The sequence below is a fragment of the Armigeres subalbatus genome, chromosome 1, assembly GCF_024139115.2.
Source record: "Armigeres subalbatus isolate Guangzhou_Male chromosome 1, GZ_Asu_2, whole genome shotgun sequence".
Classification (NCBI taxonomy): domain Eukaryota; kingdom Metazoa; phylum Arthropoda; class Insecta; order Diptera; family Culicidae; genus Armigeres; species Armigeres subalbatus.
The window spans coordinates 215686536-215710049 of record NC_085139.1 but is presented as its reverse complement, the minus strand read 5'-3'; the positions used below and the strand labels follow the sequence as shown (position 1 = coordinate 215710049).

The window sequence follows — 23514 nt, the reverse complement described above, 5'->3', positions numbered from 1 at the left end:
TACATTTAAAAATGTCTGCAATTGCGTATGAAAACAAACCGTCCGAGTATTGCTTTTTCAAAGACAAAAAATATACATTTTTAATTAACAAATTAACATCATTATGCTCAAAGGTAACCTTAAAATGTTTAAATCAGCAATGATAATATGTTTTGAATACGAACTATGTCCTTTAGTATGTGCTGACCCATCTTGCCCCATTTGCAAGTTCATGTTAGAATGTCTAATTTTCGATCAAATTTATTTATTTCAACGCAGTTAGTATAACATCGCCTACATAACTTATGATACTTTCACTATATTACTAAAAATGTTTAAATTTTAGATTGCTGGACGAGATTACTCGTTTTATAGAAAGTGTGTTTCGCATAAGAAACAATGCTGAAAAATATTTTAGCTTGCCATTCTCTTCCAAAATGAAATTTTATCATCAAATCGAGTAACAATAAAGTAGAACCAAATTATTCTTCCAACAAAGTCATAATCTCCACATTAAAATGTATACGATGCTCAAAAACGGCTCTGACCCATCTTACCCCGTGACCCATCTTGCCCCGCCTAACCCTATATAATACTCAAATTTTGAGTTGTCCCGTTTTTAATGAAAATGAGTCGGATTCGACTCAATTTTGAGTAGTTCATTTTCAGCGTGTAGAGTTTTTTTTTCGTAATTTCAACAAGAAATTTTTTGGAATTTTCAAAAAAAAATCATCGATTTCAGTTCCAAAAAAATTGAAAAATTTGTAACATTCTCTGGAGTTGCAACGTAATGTTGTAGGGATCAATCAGAAAATTCTACGGAAATTCCACTGAATCTTTGGAATTTCCACTGAAAAATCTGTGAACTTCTTTAAAATTGAAGCAGCGGGAAAAATTATAGATGAGCGGCGTGACAAATTTTAAGAAGGCGGCGCGCCGATGCAAAAAATTTGGTGGCGGTGGCGTGCCAAAACTGTCGGCGGCGGCATTAAAATTATAAAAATGATTCCTGGGTGGTTGCTAAAAATATGAAGAATGATATTACCCAGTTTTTTTTTAATAAATGAACAATGAATATGCGCAGATCAGCAGAAATGTGGCATCAGCAGTAATACATTCTTTAAATATTTACTTCTGGGAACACATCACTGGCCTCTGAAGACTCTCAGACTTTTAAAATCTTGCTAAGGAAATTATAGCTTCAATCCCCTAACCATACGTAATCAACCATCTACAATTGCAAAAAGGTACTCTGTTGATCCTGCGAAAAGTAATTCTGATTGACTTTTGAATGCTGAATCGTCAAAGTATCTGAAAAATTTAACAACCTATCCCAAATTCACAATATGACGTGTAGTTCGCATTTTAAACCAAATTTGATTTTTAACGATTCTGATTGTTCTACAAAAACACGTGAAAATACTGTTTCCAGGTCAAAAAGTTTCAAAAGTTTAACTTAGTAAGCAGTTCCTACAATTCTGTTTGAAATCACCAAAATACATACAATAGCTAAATTATTAAACCGAAAATGTAAGATCCAGTAGAAATAATAAATTAATCGCAAGTCATCAAAACTGTGGCCTCTTTGACAATTAATGAGTAAACTTTTTATTATTTTGAAGCACATAAAACCTTTCAAATACCAATATTGTGGTGGGTTTGTGAATTAAAGTGTTGCATAATTTGCTACGCTATTCCTAGGAACAAATCACTTCTACTCCATCCTCGAAACATTCATGGGATCCGAATTCCGCACAAATCCCAATTCGCTTCCGCTGTCCATTTACCGGGAGCAGGATTTCCTACTTGAACAACATCCGGCGGCCTCCGGCCGCTCTCGGTGACCCAAAACCGGGCAAACCGAAACACTTTCCCTCTTATTCTTCTGCACTCCACACTTCCCGAAAAAAACGGTTCTTCGACCCGACACCAACCCAACCGTTACTAACAGATGTGATTCCTGCCCGGCCGGTTTAGTTAATCAACGCACGAACCAACGAACGCGTCATCTCAGCACGACGGTCTCCGCGAAACTGAAATGGGCTCCAGCCATCACCGTGGAGTCGTGTCCTGATGGAGGCGCCCTGATCCACAGCCGGATGCGATTCTGCAAAATCTCGCATCGCACGGAAAAGGGATTCCGCTTTGGCTGCTACCGGTTTGCTCGCTGTGTTATCACACCGCCACGCGCGTCCGATGCTCGACGACGGCGCTAAACCCGTAATCGTCGATGTCGACGACGACAACGACGATAACATCGTTCAATGGCCTCTTCTCCGGGTGAAAAGCACCGAACGTTTTGTAATCTACCGGGGAGGGTGCTCCGGTTGACCGGTCGGTGGGTGGCAAAAAGGATTTGTTTTTCCACGCCGGCGACATAAGCTCGGAACAGCGGTACGCTGTTGAATGCGAAGCACTCGAATCTCGGAGCAACGCTCTCGCGTTGCTGGAAACTGAAATGAGAACGCAGGATATAGGGAGACTGAATCGCACGAGACTGCCTGGCTCCAGCCAGCTGTTTTGGAACGATGTGATAACAAGGGAATTTATGTTGAGTAAGAGAATTCCGAAGCAATCGATGAGCGGAGAATCTCGATGAACGTGGCTAACAAATTTTGTTGTGAGATGTGAAACTCAACAAGTTACAATTTATGAACTGCCGCACTTTCGCATCGGAAGATAAATGGTCCTCAAATATTTGGCATACAACGGTGTCGTGCAAATAAACTGATGAATGTTATTATTAAATTATTGAAGGCGATGATGCCTTTCTTCTGCATTAAGATAGACAACAAAATCGGAGCTAATAAAATCTCTTTAAATCCAGAAAGTAACACCCGCGTCAATCAGATTGAATCGATAATTGGTGCAACTTAACAGAAATCAAATAAGACGTGATGAACCTATAGCCAATAAAAAATCACGATAATAAAGAACAAAAAAAAAGAAATCAAATAACATTTGTTGTTTATTCTCAATGTACATGAGTGAATGTGTGGAAACTCTTTTTGGAACCTGAAATTGAGCAATTTTTAACAAGTGGCATTTTACGAGAGATTCGGCCCCATTGATAATTACTGATTAGTCCAAAGCATCATTGCATTCTGGAATAAAGTTTGCTTTATAATGCTCACTGATAACATAATCACCAGTGGGTGTATTTCTTAAAGCACCAAAAAGTGTGTCTTCCGAATGGCGCCCGATATTATCTTCTTTCCCGCTTACATTCTTTCGTCATAATCCCGCCAAATCCTAACACTATAACAATTTATGGAGAAAATGCTAAGGCAAATAACATCACTCCAATATGGGACCCCAATGGCGGTCAAAACCGGTGGCTTTTGCTTTACCATCGGATTCATAGTCCACAAAACGACTTCCCCAACAAAACCAGCAAAGCTTCAAAGTAAATACCCACAATAGAACAGCCACCGCCTCAGCCACCAAACTATGGATTCGATCAGTATTCAGTTTCACAACCCAACATCGGTGTATTTTGCGCCCGGATGTGTGCAGAACAGAAACGTTGCTTCACATTCTCATGTTGGAAGCGTATACGTGTTTCGTCTACGAACGGGCAATAGGGGGCATAAAAAGTTTAAGCTTCGAAGCTTTGACTCGATGACAATATGTAAATGGGGAACTTTGGATATTGAGCTTGACTATTTTATAGTTTTGTATGTAAAAGTCTGATAAAAAAAACTTCTTTCCCTATAACGAAACAAAAAAATGGTTTTAATCATATGCTGTCTCAAAGTTCATGAAAGTCCAGATCCGTTGTTGTCGGTCCATAATATCATAGATGATAGATTCATATTGCTTGCAACATTATTCTCGTTTAATAATGCATAGAAGATGGCCATAATGCACTGTTTGCATCGCATTATTGTCCATATACTATTGTCCAGTCCATGGTTTCATCTAAACGGATTCCGGAGGGACCACGAAAAAAAAATTCGACGATAATCTAGACCAGTACACGGTAACCAATCATGAGGTATCTTCTTGATACTTTACTGATAAGTTGATACGCTGGTATTATTCATCCGAATGATCGATCTCCCTGAACGTGAGATGAAAAACGTATTTCTTCGGCTTTAGAACATATGTACAAGATTTATATACAATCACATGGAGACGCATGGTGCATTAGCCCATCAACTCATAACTAAATTTTTGGTGAACAAGTTTCATAATATTCTGCAAAGTTCTACCAGTGAGATTCATTTGCATACAGCTTTGATCAAAAGCAAGAGGTCAAGGCCTATTTGAAATTGAACAGGGTTGATGACGACATACGAGAAAATGATTTCTGTTTGTGCAATGAGCTACAAAAACGTTATTTTTACAGCATGAGTTGTACGTTTATCCAGCGAAACATGCCGAGTTGTATAAACACTACTAGTACAGAAAAAAATCGAGTTTCGCTACGAGTTGTACAACTTATTTTTTACATGCCAAAAGATGGACAGGATTCCGTCGAGAATCCTGACAGGAATCCGTCGAGAATCCTGACAGGAATCCGTCGAGAATCCTGACAGGAATCCCAACAGGATTCCGACGGGAATCCCGACAGGATTCCGACGGGAATCCCGACAGGATTCCGACGGGAATCCCGCCAGGATTCCGACGGGAATTCCGCCAGGATACCGACGGGAATACCGCCAGGATTCCGACGGGAATCCCGCAAGGATTCCGACGGGAATCCCGCAAGGATTCCGACGGGAATCCCGCAAGGATTCCGACGGGAATCCCGACAGGATTGGGAATCCCGCCAGGATTCCGAAGGGAATCCCGCCAGGATTCCGAAGGGAATCCCGCCAGGATTCCGAAGGGAATCCCGCCAGGATTCCGAAGGGAATCCCGCCAGGATTCCGAAGGGAATCCCGCCAGGATTCCGAAGGGAATCCCGCCAGGATTCCGAAGGGCATCCCGCCAGGATTCCGAAGGGCATCCCGCCAGGATTCCGAAGGGAATCCCGCCAGGATTCCGAAGGGAATCCCGCCAGGATTCCGAAGGGAATCCCGCCAGGATTCCGAAGGGAATCCCGCCAGGATTCCGAAGGGAATCCCGCCAGGATTCCGAAGGGAATCCCGCCAGGATTCCGAAGGGAATCCCGCCAGGATTCCGAGGCGACCCCCGCCAGGATCCCGAGGGGAATCCGCCAGGATTCCGAGAGGAATCCCGCCAGGATTCCGAGGGGAATCCCGACAGGATTCCCGAAGGAATCCCGCCAGGATTCCGAGAGGAATCCCGCCAGGATTCCTAGAGGAATCCCGCCAGGATTCCGAGAGGAATCCCGCCAGGATTCCGAGAGGAATCCCGCCAGGATTCCGAGGGGAATCCCGCCAGGATTCCGAGGGGAATCCCGCCAGGATTCCGAGGGGAATCCCGCCAGGATTCCGAGGGGAATCCCGCCAGGATTCCGACAGGATTCGACGGGAATCCCGACAGGATTCCGACGGGAATTCCGACGCGAATCCCGACAGGATTCCGACGGGAATCCCGACAGGCTTCCGACAGGAATCCGCAGGTTCCGAAGGGAATCCTGGCAGGATTCCGAAGGGAATCCCGGCAGGATTCCGACGGGAATCCCGGCAGAATTTCGACGGGAATCCCGGCAGGATTCCGAAGGGAATCCCGGCAGGATTCCGAAGGGAATCCCGGCAGGATTCCGAAGGGAATCCCGGCAGGATTCCGAAGGGAATCGTGACAGAATTCCGAAGGGAATCCTGACATGATTCCGACGGGAATCCTGACATGATTCCGACGGGAATCCCGACTGGATTCCGACGGAATCCCGACAGGATTCCGACGGAATCCCGACAGGATTCCGACGGAATCCTGACAGGATTCCGACGGAATCCCGACAGGATTCCGACGGGAATCCCGGCAGGGTTCCGACGGGAATCTTGACAGGATTCTGACGGAAATCCTGACAGAATTCGGACGGGAATCCTGACAGGATTCCGACGGAATCCTGACAGGGTTCTGACGGGAATCCTGACAGGATTCCGACGGGAATCAAGACATGATTCCGACGGGAGTCCCGACAGGATTCCGACGGGAATACTGTCAGTATTCCGACGGAAATTCCGATGGGATTCCCGACAGGACTCCGACTGGAATTCCGTCAATATTCTGACGGGAATCCCGACAGGATTCCGAAGGGAATCCCGACAGGATTCCGAAGGGAATCCCGACAGGATTCCGAAGGGAATCCCGGCAGGATTCCGAAGGGAATCCCGGCAGGATTCCGAAGGGAATCCCGGCAGGATTCCGAAGGGAATCCCGGCAGGATTCCGAAGGGAATCCCGGCAGGATTCCGAAGGGAATCCCGGCAGGATTCCGAAGGGAATCCCGGCAGGATTCCGAAGGGAATCCCGGCAGGATTCCGAAGGGAATCCCGGCAGGATTCCGAAGGGAATCCCGGCAGGATTCCGAAGGGAATCCCGGCAGGATTCCGAAGGGAATCCCGGCAGGATTCCGAAGGGAATCCCGGCAGGATTCCGAAGGGAATCCCGACAGGATTCCGAAGGGAATCCCGACAGGATTCCGAAGGGAATCCCGACAGGATTCCGACGGGAATCCCGACAGGATTCCGACGGGAATCCCGACAGGATTCCGACGGGAATCCCGACAGGATTCCGACGGGAATCCCGACAGGATTCCGACGGGAATCCCGACAGGATTCCGACGGGAATCCCGACAGGATTCCGACGGGAATCCCGACAGGATTCCGACAGGAATCCCGACAGGATTCCGACGGGAATCCCGACAGGATTCCGACGGGAATCCCGACAGGATTCCGACGGGAATCCCGACAGGATTCCGACGGGAATCCCGACAGGATTCCGACGGGAATCCCGACAGGATTCCGACGGGAATCCCGACAGGATTCCGACGGGAATCCCGACAGGATTCCGACGGGAATCCCGACAGGATTCCGACGGGAATCCCGACAGGATTCCGACGGGAATCCCGACAGGATTCCGACGGGAATCCCGACAGGATTCCGACGGGAATCCTGACAGGATTCCGACGGGAATCCCGACAGGATTCCGACAGGATTCCGACGGGAGTCTCGACAGAATTCCGACGGGAATCCCGACAGAATTCCGACGGGAATCCCGACAGAATTCCGACGGGAATCCCAACAGGATTCCGATGGGAATCCCGACGGGAATTCCGAACAGGATCCCGAAGGGAATCCCGACACAATTCCGATGGGAATCCCGACAGGATTCCGACGGGAATCCACACAGGATTCCGACGGGAATCCCGACAGGATTCCGACGGGAATCCCGACAGGATTCCGACGGGAATCCCGACAGGATTCCGACGGGAATCCCGACAGGATTCCGACGAGAATCCCGACAGGATTCCGACGGGAATCCCGACAGGATTCCGACGGGAATCCCGACAGGATTCCGACGGGAATCCCGACAGGATTCCGACGGGGATCCCGACAGGATTCCGACGGGAATCCCGACAGGATTCCGACGGGAATCCCGACAGGATTCCGACGGGAATCCCGACAGGATTCCGACGGGAATCCCGACAGGATTCCGACGGGAATCCCGACAGGATTCCGACGGGAATCCCGACAGGATTCCGACGGGAATCCCGACAGGATTCCGACGGGAATCCCGACAGGATTCCGACGGGAATCCCGACAGGATTCCGAAGGGAATCCTCCGGGAATCCCGACAGGATTCCGACGGGAATCCCGACATGATTCTGTCGGGAATCCCGACAGGATTCTGACGGGAATCCACACTGGATTTCGACGGAAATCCATCCGACACGATTCTGACGGGAATCCCGAGAGGATTCCGCCAGGAAACCTCACAGGATTCCGACGGGAATCCCGACAGGATTCCGACGGGAATCCCGACAGGATTCCGACGGGAATCCCGACAGGATTCCGACGGGAATCCCGACAGGATTCCGACGGGAATCCCGACAGGATTTCGACGGGAATCCCGACAGGATTCCGACGGGAATCCTGCTCGGATTCCGAGTGGAATCCTGCTCGGATTCCGAGTGGAATCCTGCTCGGATTCCGAGTGGAATCCTGCTCGGATTCCGAGTGGAATCCTGCTCGGATTCCGAGTGGAATCCTGCTCGGATTCCGAGTGGAATCCTGCTCGGATTCCGAGTGGAATCCTGCTCGGATTCCGAGTGGAATCCTGCTCGACATCCGAGTGGAATCCTGCTCGGATTCCGAGTGGAATCCTGCTCGGATTCCGAGTGGAATCCTGCTCGATTCCGAGGAATCCTGCTCGGATTCCGAGTGTAATCCTGCTCGGATTCCGAGTGGAATCCTGCTCGGATTCCGAGTGGAATCCTGCTCGGATTCCGAGTGGAATCCTGCTCGATTCCGAGTGGAATCCTGCTCGGATTCCGAGTGGAATCCTGCTCGGATTCCGAGTGGAATCCTGCTCGATTCCGAGTGGAATCCTGCTCGATTCCGAGTGGAATCCTGCTCGGATTCCGAGTGGAATCCTGCTCGGATTCCGAGGGGAATCCTGCTTGGATTCCGAGGGGAATCCTGCTCGGATTCCGAAGGGAATCCTGCTCGGATTCCGAGGGCAATCCTGCTCGGATTCCGAGGGCAATCCTGCTCGGATTCCGAGGGGAATCCTGCTCGGATTCCGAGGGGAATCCTGCTCTGATTCCGAGGGGAATCCTGCTCGGATTCCGAGGGGAATCTTGCTCGTATTTCGAGGGGAATCCTGCTGGGATTCCGAGAGGAATCCTGCTTGGATTCCGAATGAAATCCAGCTTGGATTCCGAAAAAAATCCTGCTCGGATTCCGAAAAAAATCCTGCTCGGATTCCAACTGGAATCCTGCTCGGAATTTTTTTGACTGATTTTTTTTTTGTTAAAAAAGATTTGCGAATGGAAGGTGAATTATAGTACATTCAAAGTTAATTGCCTATATGGCGGGTATGAAGCCACCCAGAGTGGAAATTAATTACTATGTCTGAAACTTGCTTATGCATCTGTCCAACATGTGATCGATTTAGTTCGGAAACGGTATTGGAGGGTAACCGCCCCTTCGGTGGGGGTTGATCCCACGGCCCCAGTGCGCCTGACAGGTGCTTGCCCTACTAAGCTACGAAGGACCTCCGTCGTCCACCGCAGTTTAGCGGGTACTGATGAAACCAAATTCCCAGCACCAGGTACTAGCCGATCTCTCGCAGGTGAATTATAATCTGATGTAAACCTAGAAGGATTTTTTGAATTATTACGAAACGAGTTATGATTGATCCAGTTTAAATATAGAATGTATACTTAAGACAATATTTTTGGGTAACTTCAATTACAATCATATTGAACCGAAAGTTAATTTAGACCAACCAAAAATGTGGTTTCACGAAGGATGTCTTGATGAGACATCATTCAAATTAGTAAAAGGATTTACAAGTGAATGCTTATGATGCTCAATGAAACATCCTCATTTTGATCAAACCAATTTCAATTTTACAGGTTTTGGATTAAAGAATAAACTTTAAATGTGTTTCCAATAGAGTTTTTTATAGTTTTTTGTCCCTCGAGTGGATCGATCCAACAGTTACATAAAGAATAAACACACAGTGAGTTAGCATGTGGACACGCGCCAAGAGGACACATTTTCTGCGCGGAAACCACACAACAGCCGCCTTTTGAATGCCACATCGCTTCATACGTCCCATGGTCAGTGCAACCTGAGGCACCCTTAATTGTATACAAATCCATTTCATTGAGAAGGCATCATTATCCATTCAAGAAAACATTACGAAACACCCTATTGCACCAGTTCCAACGGCCTCAATTTCCTTCCTCCATTACATTACCGATGATGAGTGCATAATTAGCGCGACTCTGCTGCTCCGAGCGGCAATGGTGCGTTCACTTTTTCCACCTCGAAGCAGCCAAAGCCAACGGCGACGCTCACATTATTTGAAAATGCATTCGTCTTTCTTTGGCATGCGATCGTAAATTAGCGCCAACAAAATAATCAACCGATCCGAACTGCCACCCCCCTGACTGTAATCATTATTATTATGGGATCGAATTCAATTTATGTTCATTTCACTCCTCGTTTTCAGTAGCAACATGGCGATCATCAGAATTTAAAAACAATCAATCGTGTGGTTTCTGAATGATACTTCATAACTCCAACAACGTGCCATAAGTATGGGTCATTGGTTGATGTATGTTGATTATTCAATTTGAAAGTTCATTTTTCATAATTACAATAACAAATCACTGCATTCGATTTCAAACCGTCTCTTTCACAAAAGCCCATTCAAGAGGGTGCCTAACGATGGGTATCCACTAAGTACAACATTATTTTTCGCACATTTGTTTTCACTGTTTGCCCATTTTTTCGCCCTCCACCGTGGTCGGAAAGTTAACTTGTTAACCGAATAATAAAAAGAGGCAATCCTCCTTCGCACCATCATCAGCCACCACCTCGCTGAATCGCACCCGGTAGCAGGTGTCGGTTTCCACGAGCCGCAGCAAGGTGGAGCTAAATCGTGTTCGTTGTGAATATTGTTTCTGAGCTTTAAGAAATTTGAATTGGTGCGAGCGGCCAGCTTAACTTTTGGGTTGCTTGTTAAACAGTTCGACCAAAAAAAGGTTCGTAGAGAGAAATTCCTACCAAGATCATTGCCACTTTGGAGCGACGTCGGGTTAGGACAACGACCATGCGAAAATGTTTCTTTTTTTAAATGCTCTTCTCTGGCGAGGTGTTTCCGACCGTTGGAGGTGTAAAACCCACTTACCTTCGTTTAATCTGTCGTTCTCCGCTACTGACGGGGAATTAATTTGGTGTGGAAAAAATCCCGCGATGGTGAGGGTTGAAGAGCAGATTCTCGGGTGAGGAATTTGTAAAATGAATTGGATATTTGTTGGTTGTTGAGGAATTTCCACCGTTGAAGAGGAAGGTGCGAAATCGTTTACCTGAAATGGAAAAAAGAAACGATGATGAATGTTAGTTTAGTGCTTTTTAGCTCAACTTCTTCAGGATTTTTTGTTGTTCATTACTAAGCAACTCATTTAAGTTTCGAATATGATTTGCCCCATTTATTGTCGGTTAAATATCTTAGGATGGTTAAATAAAATGAACCTAAATCATGCTAAAAGCGATATGCTGCACCTTTTAACGAAGTGTCATATTCGAAAACCACCATTTCCTCTAATCAATCTGTTCTCAACCTTTTCAGGCTCAAAACATTCCCATCTACGACGAAAAATCTTGCCCTTGAATACTCGCATCATTATAGTCAACCTGGGTGTTGCTCGTTGACGGAAGCTCTAATGGGTTCTAAGTCGCGAGTATTTTTTTTTCTGCACGCCACTCACTCATTACCTACGCCAACAAAAGCGGAGGTTGTCCTTTCAACAAAATAGCAGGAAAATGAGCAACCGGAAATGGGTTCGGCTTGCAGGAGCCGATGAAAATCCATTATCGCATCACATTTTGCAACCGTTTTGTTCACCGGAAAACGCCCTGTCAAAACGAAGGTTTTTATGTTTTTCGCCCCTTAATGAAACGCGAAGGCTAAAAGACAGCAATCAGAAGATCACTTAAGTGTAGCAAACGAGCAAGTGATTACTCTAAAAGCGTCGCACAACTATTTACCTTCAAGTATTGATTTCGTTTTATGCACCGAGTTGCGACTGACTGCATTTATGCATCTCACTGCGAGCGTTATTTCAGGAAGATACATATTGAAATTTGTTCAAACATACTTCCTCGCATCATGCATTCATGCATACTTTGGCTCGAGCTCTCTGACAGAATGCCGCTTATCTGATCGGAACGAAACGATGTCGACAGGGCAGGATCCCAATCTGGGGATTATCCGTTTCGATTACCTTCGTCCTCTGCTCGTCTAAAATATTTGCAGGGCAGGTGAATCCGGATTTTGCGATGGTAGGTGGCAGCACTTTGGAAACTGAACTTCAACTTCGACCAGTTGCATACGGGTGGGTGAAATAGAGGGGTTTTACAATTTCAACAACGGAATTTGTCCTGCTGGGTGCTTGCACCCTCAGTCATGGAAGTACAAACTTCTGCGTGAGGGTATGCGGCATTGAGAATTATTTTGATAAATTGTAATCAACTAATGTGGCTGAATGAATTCGCAATGAACAATATTCAAATTCAGGAAACAAATTTTACAAGTTCCAGTCCCCGTCACTGCCCTGTTCCAGTTCCTGGTCGCAGCAACAAAGGGTCAGATCATTGTGGAGGTAATCCCAACCAAATTTTATTCAATCCGGAAAGATTTCGACGAAAATACGGACTTAATTTTGAAGAGAATTCAAACCGGATATCGGAGAAAATACGAACCGGATTTCAAAGATAACCGGAACCAGATTTCGAAGAGAGACCAGAAAGTATTTTGTAGAAAATCCAGATCTAATTTAAAGAAAAAACCTTTCCGAAAATCAAAGAAAATCCGATCGTATGTTGAGGAGAGTTCGGATCGCTGACATCCAGATCGGATATCAGAAAAAATTCCATTCGGAATCCGAACAGGATTCCATTCGGAATCCGAACAGGATTCCATTCGGAATCCGGGCAGGATTCCATTTGGAATCCTAGCAGGATTCCATTTGGAATCCTAGCAGGATTCCATTTGGAATCCGAGCAGGATTCCATTCGGAATCCGAGCAGGATTCCATTCGGAATCCGAGCAGGATTCCATTCGGAATCCGAGCAGGATTCCATTCGGAATCCGAGCAGGATTCCATTCGGAATCCAAGCAGGATTCCATTCGGAATCCAAGCAGGATTCCATTCGGAATCCGAGCAGGATTCCATTCGGAATCCGAGCAGGATTCCATTCGGAATCCGAGCAGGATTCCATTCGGAATCCGAGCAGGAATCCATTCGGAATCCGAGCAGGATTCCAGTCGAATCCGAGCAGGATTCCATTCGAATCCGAGTAGGATTCCATTCGGAATCCGAGCAGGATTCCATTCGGAATCCGAGCAGGATTCCATTCGGAATCCGAGCAGGATTCCATTCGGAATCCGAGCAGGATTCCATTCGGAATCCGAGCAGGATTCCATTCGGAATCCGAGCAGGATTCCATTCGGAATCCGAGTAGGATTCCATTCGGAATCCGAGTAGGATTCCATTCGGAATCCGAGTAGGATTCCATTCGGAATCCGAGTAGGATTCCATTCGGAATCCGAGTAGGATTCCATTCGGAATCCGAGTAGGATTCCATTCGGAATTCGAGCAGGATACCATTCGGAATCTGAGCAGGATTCTATCCAGAATCTGAGCAGGATTCTATCCGGAATCCGGGTAGGATTCCTCCGGAATCCGGTTTGGATTCCCTCCGGAATCCGGTTAGGATTCCCTCCGGAATCCGGTTAGGATTCCCTACGGACTCCGGTTAGGATTCCCTCCGGAATCCGGTTAGGATTCCTCCAGAATCCGGTTAGGATTCCTCCGGAATCCGGGTTAGGATTCCTCCGGAATCCGGTTAGGATTCCTCCGGAATCCGGTTAGGATTCCTCCGGAATCCGTTTAGGATTCCCTCCGGAATCCGGTTATGATTCCCTCCGGGATCCGGTTATTATTCCCTCCGGAATCCGGTTAGGATTCCTCCGGAATCCGGTTAGGATACCTTCCGAATCCGGTTAGGATTCCTCCGGAATCCGGTTAGGATTCCTCCGGAATGCGGTTAGGATTCTTTCGGAATCCGGTTAGGATTCCTCCGAATCCGGTTAGATTCCTCCGAATCCGGTTAGATTCCTCCGAATCCGGTTAGGATTCCTCCGGAATCCGGTTAGGATTCCTCCGGAATCCGGTTAGGATTCCTCCGGAATCCGGTTAGGATTCCTCCGGAATCCGGTTAGATTCCTCCGGAATCCGGTTGGGATTCCTCCGGAATCCGGTTAGATTCCTCCGGAATCCGGTTAGGATTCCTCCGGAATCCGGTTAGATTCCCTCCGAATCCGGTTAGATTCCTCCGGAATCCGGTTAGATTCCTCCGAATCCGGTTAGGATTCCTCCGGAATCCGGTTAGGATTCCTCCGAATCCGGGTTAGGATTCCTCCGGAATCCGGTTAGGATTCCTCCGGAATCCGGTTAGGATTCCTCCGGAATCCGGTTAGATTCCTCCGGAATCCGGTTAGGATTCCCTCCGGAATCCGGTTAGGATTCCTCCGGAATCCGGTTAGATTCCTCCGGAATCCGGGTTAGGATTCCTCCGGAATCCGGTTAGGATTCCTCCGGAATCCGGTTAGGATTCCTCCGGAATCCGGTTAGGATTCCTCCGGAATCCGGTTAGGATTCCTCCGGAATCCGGTTAGGATTCCTCCGGAATCCGGTTAGGATTCCTCCGGAATCGGTTAGGATTCCTCCGGAATCCGGTTAGGATTCCCTCCGGAATCCGGTTAGGATTCCTCCGGAATCCGGTTAGGATTCCTCCGGAATCCGGTTAGGATTCCTCCGGAATCCGGTTAGATTCCTCCGGAATCCGGTTAGATTCCTCCGGAATCCGGTTAGGATTCCTCCGGAATCCGGTTAGGATTCCTCCGGAATCGGTTAGGATTCCTCCGGAATCCGGTTAGGATTCCTCCGAATCCGGTTAGGATTTCCTCCGGAATCCGGTTAGGATTCCTCCGAATCCGGTTAGGATTCCTCCGGAATCCGGTTAGGATTCCCTCCGAATCCGGTTAGGATTCCTCCGGAATCCGGTTAGATTCCTCCGGAATCCGGTTAGGATTCCTCCGGAATCCGGTTAGGATTCCCTCCGGAATCCGGTTAGATTCCTCCGGAATCCGGTTAGGATTCCTCCGAATCCGGTTAGATTCCTCCGGAATCCGGTTAGATTCCTCCGAATCCGGTTAGGATTCCTCCGGAATCCGGTTAGGATTCCTCCGGAATCCGGTTGGGATTCCTCCGGAATCCGGTTAGATTCCTCCGGAATCCGGTTAGGATTCCTCCGGAATCCGGTTAGGATTCCTCCGAATCCGGTTAGATTCCTCCGAATCCGGTTAGGATTCCTCCGGAATCCGGTTAGGATTCCTCCGGAATCCGGTTAGGATTCCCTCCGGAATCCGGTTAGGATTCCTCCGGAATCCGGTTAGATTCCTCCGGAATCCGGTTAGATTCCTCCGGAATCCGGTTAGGATTCCTCCGGAATCCGGTTAGGATTCCCTCCGGAATCCGGTTGGGATTCCTCCGGAATCCGGTTAGATTCCTCCGGAATCCGGTTAGGATTCCTCCGGAATCCGGTTAGGATTCCTCCGGAATCCGGTTAGGATTCCTCCGGAATCCGGTTAGATTCCTCCGGAATCCGGTTAGATTCCTCCGAATCCGGTTAGGATTCCTCCGGAATCCGGTTAGGATTCCTCCGGAATCCGGTTAGGATTCCTCCGGAATCCGGTTAGGATTCCTCCGGAATCCGGTTAGGATTCCTCCGGAATCGGTTAGGATTCCTCCGGAATCCGGTTAGGATTCCCTCCGGAATCCGGTTAGGATTCCTCCGGAATCCGGTTAGGATTCCTCCGAATCGGTTAGGATTCCTCCGGAATCGGTTAGGATTCCTCCGGAATCCGGTTAGGATTCCCTCCGGAATCCGGTTAGGATTCCTCCGGAATCCGGTTAGGATTCCTCCGAATCCGGTTAGGATTCCTCCGGAATCGGTTAGGATTCCTCCGGAATCCGGTTAGGATTCCTCCGGAATCGGTTAGGATTCCTCCGAATCCGGTTAGGATTCCTCCGGAATCCGGTTAGGATTCCTCCGGAATCCGGTTAGGATTCCTCCGGAATCCGGGTTAGCATTCCCTCCGGAATCCGGTTAAGATTCCTCCGAATCCGGTTAGGTTAGGATTCCTCCGGAATCCGGTTAGGTTAGGATTCCTCCGGAATCCGGTTAGGTAAGGATTCCTCCGGAATCCGGTTAGGTAAGGATTCCTCCGGAACTGGTTAGGTTAGGATTCCTCCGGAATCCGGTTAGCTAAGGATTCCTCCGGAATCCGGTTAGGTAAGGATTCCTCCGGAATCCGGTTAGATTCCTCCGGAATCCGGTTAGGATTCCTCCGGAATCCGGTTAGGATTCCTCCGGAATCCGGTAAGGATTCCTATGGAATCCGGTTAGGATTCCTCCGAATCCGGTTAGGATTCCCTCCGGAATCCGGTTAGGATTCCTCCGGAATCCGGTTAGGATTCCTCCGAATCGGTTAGATTCCTCCGGAATCCGGTTAGGATTCCTCCGGAATCCGGTTAGATTCCTCCGAATCCGGTTAGATTCCTCCGGAATCCGGTTAGGATTCCTCCGGAATCCGGTTAGGATTCCTCCGGAATCCGGTTAGGATTCCTCCGGAATCCGGTTAGATTCCTCCGGAATCCGGTTAGATTCCTCCGAATCCGGTTAGGATTCCTCCGGAATCCGGTTAGGATTCCTCCGGAATCCGGTTAGGATTCCCTCCGGAATCCGGTTAGGATTCCTCCGAATCCGGTTAGATTCCTCCGGAATCCGGTTAGGATTCCTCCGGAATCCGGTTAGGATTCCTCCGGAATCCGGTTAGGATTCCTCCGGAATCCGGTTAGATTCCCTCCGAATCCGGTTAGGATTCCCTCCGGAATCCGGTTAGGATTCCTCCGGAATCCGGTTAGGATTCCTCCGGAATCCGGTTAGGATTCCTCCGAATCCGGTTAGATTCCTCCGGAATCCGGTTAGGATTCCTCCGGAATCCGGTTAGGATTCCTCCGGAATCCGGTTAGGATTCCTCCGGAATCCGGTTAGATTCCTCCGGAATCCGGTTAGGATTCCTTCCGGAATCCGGTTAGGATTCCTCCGGAATCCGGTTTGGATTCCCCTCCGGAATCCGGTTTGGATTCCCCTCCGGAATCCGGTTTGGATTCCCCTCCGGAATCCAGTTAGAATTTCCTCCGGAATCCAGTTAGAATTTCCTCCAGAATCCGGTTAGGATTCTCTCTGGAATCCGGTTTGGATTCCTTTCGGAATCCGGTTAGAATTTCCTCCAGAATCCGGTCAGGATTCCCTCCGGAATCCGGTTAGGACTCCCTCCGGATTCCGGTTAGGATTCCCTCCGGAATCCGGTTAGGATTCCCTCCGGAATCCGGTTAGGATTCCCTCCGGAATCCGGTTAGGATTCCCTCCGGAATCCGGTTAGGATTCCCTCCGGAATCCGGTTAGGATTCCCTCCGGAATCCGGTTAGGATTCCCTCCGGAATCCGGTTAGGATTCCCTCCGGAATCCGGTTAGGTTAGGATTCCCTCCGGAATCCGGTTAGGTTAGGATTCCCTCCGGAATCCGGTTAGGTTAGGATTCCCTCCGGAATCCGGTTAGGTTAGGATTCCCTCCGGAATCCGGTTAGGTTAGGATTCCCTCCGGAATCCGGTTAGGTTAGGATTCCCTCCGGAATCCGGTTAGGTTAGGATTCCCTCCGGAATCCGGTTAGGTTAGGATTCCCTCCGGAATCCGGTCAGGTTAGGATTCCCTCCTGAATCTGGTTAGGATTCCCTCCGGAATCCGGTTAGCCTCCGGAATCCGGTTAGGATTCCCTCCGGAATTCGATTAGCCTCCGGAATCCGAGATTAGCATTAGAAATTCGATAAGGATTCGGATTAGGCTGTAGATTAGGATTGAAATAAGTGTTTGGATTATGGTTTCTATTAGAATTTCGATTAAAATTTGGATCAGGATTTCGATCAGTAGTTGTATTAGGATTTGCATTAGGTTTTGGATTGGATATGGAAAGGGATTGAGATTTGAACTAGTATTTTGAATAGCATTTGGCTTAGGATTTAGGATTGGGATTTGAATAGGGATTATGAATAGTATTTGATTTTGGATTTGGGTTTGGATTAGAAATTCGATTTTGGGTTTGCAATGCCTAACTTCAGAGTTCTCAATCAAGCACGCAATTACAGATTTGTTCTCCTTTAATTTTAGAAGGGAACCTTTGGTGTAGTGAATTTCAACTTTTACGACGATCCCAAAATCCCACATTTCGCAAACATTAAATGCTGTTTATTTTACCATTTCAAACTGATTGTTTCTCACAATGCGTCGCAATAGGTAGCAGGTTTCACATCGCAATTTTTCACTTCAGGCGATTAATGTGATAATTTGGTTTAATTATTTTAAGCCTTAAAACTTGCCGTGAACATACAATCGTCTGACAAAGTTTGTCAGATAAGGAAGAAGGCGCTAACGAGTTCATCATCCATCGTTTAATTTTGGAAAAAAAAATCATATGAATGAGAATTCCAAAGCCTGTCAATTCCATTTTCAAAACATTCTTCACATACCCTTACTGCTGTATTGACAAATATGGATATATTGCTATAAATATCACCTGATTCTCCACTTGAATCGAATTGTTAGTGTGTTTTCGTCCGTAGGGAATGTGCTCTTCACTCAGAAACATTCATCCGAACCGAACAATTCTGCGAAGAATAGTAATTGAAAACGGGATAACGAACTCAGGAAATAAACAATCGAAATCAGCCCACAGGCCCACAGCTGGACTCCGGAGAGATGTCATGTGCAAGGTGCTGCTCCATCCACCGATCAAACGAATTCCAGAATCGACAAAGAAGTGACACGAAGCCAAACTAACCGACATTCATCGTACACAAACGTTTGTGGCTTGGTTACCAACACAACATCGGTACTGTGTAATCCCCATTGCATAAGCGGATTAGGATGTGCTTCGAGACGGTTCATACCGACGCATGACATCTTCTTTCGACGTACGTCAACTGATGGTCCTTAGAGCGAACAGGTGCACGCGTCGTTAGTTCCACACTCCGAGCGACTGTGGAAAAGTGTGAACTGCACTTGCCAGGTTTCCCCTCCTGGGATTTCTTTTTTGCTGTCTGTGTTTGTCAACCATCCGGATCCATTCAATTACCGCATTCGAATAATGTGGACCACCGGAAATTGGACTGGAATGGCCAGCTCGCCACAAGTAGTACGGTCCGGGCCGTGAGTCGCGTGAGAAGGCTTTTCTTATCGCAAAACCTGCCGTAACCGCGCTCTTGGGAAAGCTTCGACCCTGTAGAGTAGACGAATTGAAATTGAGAAACTTTTTTGGGGTGCCTTCCGGCGGTTGGAAAAGTTCGATGAAGTGAAAGTGATTCCGTTCACGGTGCTTGGAAGTTAAGTGTCGTAAAAAGCATCTGATTGTCTACTTGTGAGTATTATTTTCATCTTATTTAAGGAGTGAGTTTGTAATTGCTGGTTGTCAGTGGTAATAAATTAGAACTAATCGTTCGATCAGAAAATGCATTTGAAAACGGGAATAAGAATTCAATTTTCGGTGACGGATTGAAAATTCAAAATATTTGTTCAATAATCGCCCTATCTTATCAATTCTACCCTACCGTCGTAAGACCATTCCTCTTCAAACCATCAGTGCGCAGTAACTGTCTATCGCACAGAACCATTCTCAAAATCACTGCGGTTTCGAATCGTCATTCCCCATAGCCGTGCCCAAGGTCCCAGGACAGTTCCAAAAGCCAAGGAACAAATGAATCCATTTGCAACCACACTGCATCTGTCGCAAGGCCGGTACTGGGCCGATAAGAGCGCTTCTGCTTCTGAATTTGATTCGGTAGGTAAGTACTGCCCATCTACCATACCGTATTCAAACGACTCCAAAAATATGACGACGACATCTTGCGACTGTCGGCGATAGCGGCGATGAATGCGAAGGCAGTTACCAACCAAACTAACCAAGCCGGCCGGCCGGCCGGTCGGTCGGAATAGAAATGGACGACAGTTCCCTGGCTGGGAATGATTGCAGTACCGACGATTGCACGTTGTCAGTAACGGCAGTGGAAGGAACAAAAGTTTTTAATAAGCTCCGAGACCTCAAACCTCCCGTGCCGGAGCGGGGTGGTTTTCCTTTTCTGCTTCGGGGAAAAAAAGCGGTCGAGATATTGCACCATCGTTGTCTTTCACTAGATTGAGTTAATAACGGAACAGTGAAGAAGAGGCTACAACTTTTCGCCCACTTTGCAGATTTAAGTTTTTTTTGACGAAAATATAAACGCTCTAATATGCAGTGGAATACAAATTCCAACTGCCTCAATAAGAAATGCTATCAACATACGATTGACAACTTTCACGAAAACCATTTCTCCAAATCATAAAAAAAAAACAATTTAAATTTTAATCCATTTTGGAGCTTTGCATATTCTGGTAGATTTTTGAAAGTTTCAACTTTATCAAGAAGCGCTCGTTTGGCTACCGCATTTTTCTTAAGCTTACAAAGTTGAGCAAAAACACAAACATCTTCAATTATGGATGGATCGCGGACTGAATCGGAAAACCAAGCGTATCGATTTGTAACATCAATCATCAATTACCTCGTTGATGCGAACAAGTAGCATTGAAAATGCTTACCATGCTGCCAATCTCTGAGGTTGGGTAATTGAACCTTTTAAGGCTGATTGACTAGTAGATTACCTAAAGTAAGCTTTTGAGATACTTGATTGATCCATTTATAAGATGAATATCCATTTTAGTTCATGAGTAAGATGCGCCGATAGGTGATAGGTTTATTGAATGGATTTTTGTGACGTACCATGACAAGACACAAAAAAAAACAAAAAGTAAAATGAAAACATTCAAATCAAAGATTGTGACGATCACGAAATTGCAAGTGATTTTGCACGTTATAAACGCCAGATCTTCATTTCAATCATCTTAAAGATTCTGCAGCAATTTTCCAATCAGGGAAGGGTCGTTTGGCGGAACCCAGTCGGCCAAATGCCACTAGGCCAAACAAACCATTAGGCCGAAACCCATCTGGCCGAACCCCAGCACACATGTTCCAAATAAGTTACTGCAACTCATATTTGACCACATTCAGTCACAATCAAGTTACGGCAACCATTTTGTCCGACTTGTGCTGCTCAGGACGGGTCATTTGGCCGAAAGGGTCGTTTGGCCGAAAGGGTCGTTTGGCCGAAAGGGTCGTTTTGGCCGAAAGGTCCATTTTGCCGAAAGGATGGGGAAGTTTGCCCATCCCATTCGGCCGAACAAACCATCAGTTCGCAACACATCTGGCCAAAAGTCATTTGGCCGAAAGGGTCGTTTGGCCGAAAGGGTCGTTTGGCCGAAAGGGTCGTTTGGCCGAAAGGGTCATTTGGACTTTCTGGAAAAACAATCGTAATTCTCGAAATGCTTTCTTCCATGTAGACTAACAAGATCCAACTTATACATCATCGGTATTGACCCTATCTCCGCGTGGAACGGTCCAAGGTATTCTTTCAGCCATCTTTTCGGCCTTCCTCTTGAGGTCAAACTTGTTGTTTGTGGCTGTACGTGTGTGTATGTGTACAATAAGCATTATTTGTTCGCAACAAGTTGCATTCGACGCGGAATTCAGTCCCATTGGTTCCTATTGAAAACTAGCTTGACAGCTCATTACAATCCAGAGATCCAATGATCAAAATCTGTTTTTGCGTGTAAAAAAGCAAAACATCCTAAGCTGGATTTCTGGAACGATAAAAGCTTGCTATACCACAGTACCATCGATATACACGGTTGTCACTATGATACACATGAATATAAATCGTGTACTATTCATCAAATTAGGAATATGTTTATTGCATTTCTTAAAGCCATATCGTTCTCTCCCCATTTTTACTTAGTACTGTATTCAATCTTATTCCAACGATTTATTATAAACATAAAATAAAAACGATTATACGATTATTAGGACTTACTATCAAAAAGCTAAAAATGCGCATTGTGGTATTTGAATTCACGACGTTCAGATCAAGAGCCCTTGTACTTAACCACGGCACTATTATTAAACATTAAAGTTCGAAACAAGACCCAGTCCACAAGAATATTGACAATAATTTTCTCATCAATCCTTTCATAAAGCTTTTCTTCATTATTTCAACTGAGGAACTGGAAAGATTGCTGCTGAAGAAAATTTCAATTTTACTTGAGTTGTGATGTGACTTTTACCAATAGCGCAGGACCATTCCTTGGTAAACAGTTCACAAAACATCAACAATGTCTCTGTGTTGTACTTAATGTAAAACTCCTCCAGAGGTTAAAGTTCACATCTATGGTGACTTTATCCGACGCAATGTCGATTTCATTCTGGACTCTGAAAATGAAAGTATTCTACTCCCAGTCGTTGGGGACAATGAAACATTGCAATTTATTTTCGATTCAACCTCTAAACTTGGAAGCAATCAAATTAACCACATAAAAACAGACAGCAATGCTATTTGGACTTTTTATTAACTAACGTATATGAAGATTTCTGTGTGACTGAATCATTAAATCCATTGTGGAAAAATGAAGCGTTTCACACAGCAATCGAATATTCTTTAATCATTCACGCCCACCAAAGACCCAACGACTATGAGTACGAGGAAGTCTTCGAATACCATTCAGCAGACTATGAAAGAATTAAACTAAGATTAAATAGTATTAATTGGCAGTCAATTATAAGGAATGAAGGAAACATCGATACTGCTGCATACACTTTTAACGAAACTTTACAGCAAATAATTGAACAAGAAATTCCACTTAAGAAAAACGACGACAAAGAAATACAAAAGTCCAAGCTGGTACAATAGTCAAATCAAAATTTGAAAATCGCAAACAAAAAGCACATAAAATCTACAAGAAAGAAGAGAGTGATCAAAACTTAGCGAAATATTTGGAAATCGGCGACCAGATGAATCTAGTCATGAGTAAAGCACTTGAAGAATATAATTCAAAATTGAGCTTGAAATAAAGTCCTGTCCAAAAACTTTTCAATTACGTAAAACAAAATTAATATCAGACAATTTCCCATCTGTAATGCACCTCGACGAAAATGTTGGCGATAGCTCGAAAAAAAACTGTAATTTATTTGTCATTTTTTTCCAAGACATCTATACTACATTTTCGGAAGAAGATCGCGATCGCGATTATTTTGCGTTTCATCCACAATTTTTCAGAGATGTTGTAAATCAAATTCAAGTCCAGGAAATTTTCGACGCTCTAATGAACTTGGATGCTTCGAAGGGACCTGGCCCGGACACGATTTCATCAGTATTTATTAAAAAATTAGCAAAAAAAACTCACTACTCCTCTATATTGGCTTTTCATTAAGTCTCTGAAATCTGGAATCTTCCCAAAAATATGGAAAAGCCCTGTTCTAGTACCAATATATCGAAAATCAGACGTACGTAATTATCGTGGCATAGCCCTTATCTCTTGCATTCCAAAACTTTTCGAGGCAATTGTCAACGAGAAGCTATTTTTGCCAATCAAAAACAGAGTAACTGACACACAACACGGCTTTTTTTAAAGATCGCTCGACCTCAACAAATCTGCTTCAATTCGTAGACTTTTCATTCAATGCAATGGATAACGGCAATCATGTAAAAGCGGACTTAGCAAGGACTATACGGACTTTAGCAAGGCATTCGATCGCATTGATATACCGATGCTGCTTTTTAAACTACACAATATTAGAATTGAACCACGACTCCTGAATGGCTTGAATCATACCTAACTGA

The 23514-nt window shown here is 46.0% G+C and overlaps 2 protein-coding genes across 6 annotated transcripts in view; one reads left to right on the top strand and one right to left on the bottom strand.

The window, feature by feature from the left end:
• The window catches only part of LOC134205763 (uncharacterized), a 474885-nt gene that overhangs the window by 267817 nt on the left and 183554 nt on the right, over positions 1-23514 (bottom strand). Inside the window, exon 1 of one of the 5 annotated variants that reach the window (XM_062681336.1) lies at positions 10758-10885. The exons of the other annotated variants lie outside the window; for them this stretch is intronic. The gene's annotated coding sequence lies outside the window, so the exon portion shown is untranslated. Of the gene's footprint in view, positions 1-10757; positions 10886-23514 lie in introns of those variants that run through there. 5 annotated transcript variants of the gene reach the window in all.
• LOC134210865 (uncharacterized) overlaps positions 18936-23514 on the top strand; it is a 34946-nt gene continuing 30367 nt past the window's right edge. Inside the window, exon 1 of the mRNA XM_062687244.1 lies at positions 18936-19169. The gene's annotated coding sequence lies outside the window, so the exon portion shown is untranslated. The remainder of the gene's footprint in view (positions 19170-23514) is intronic.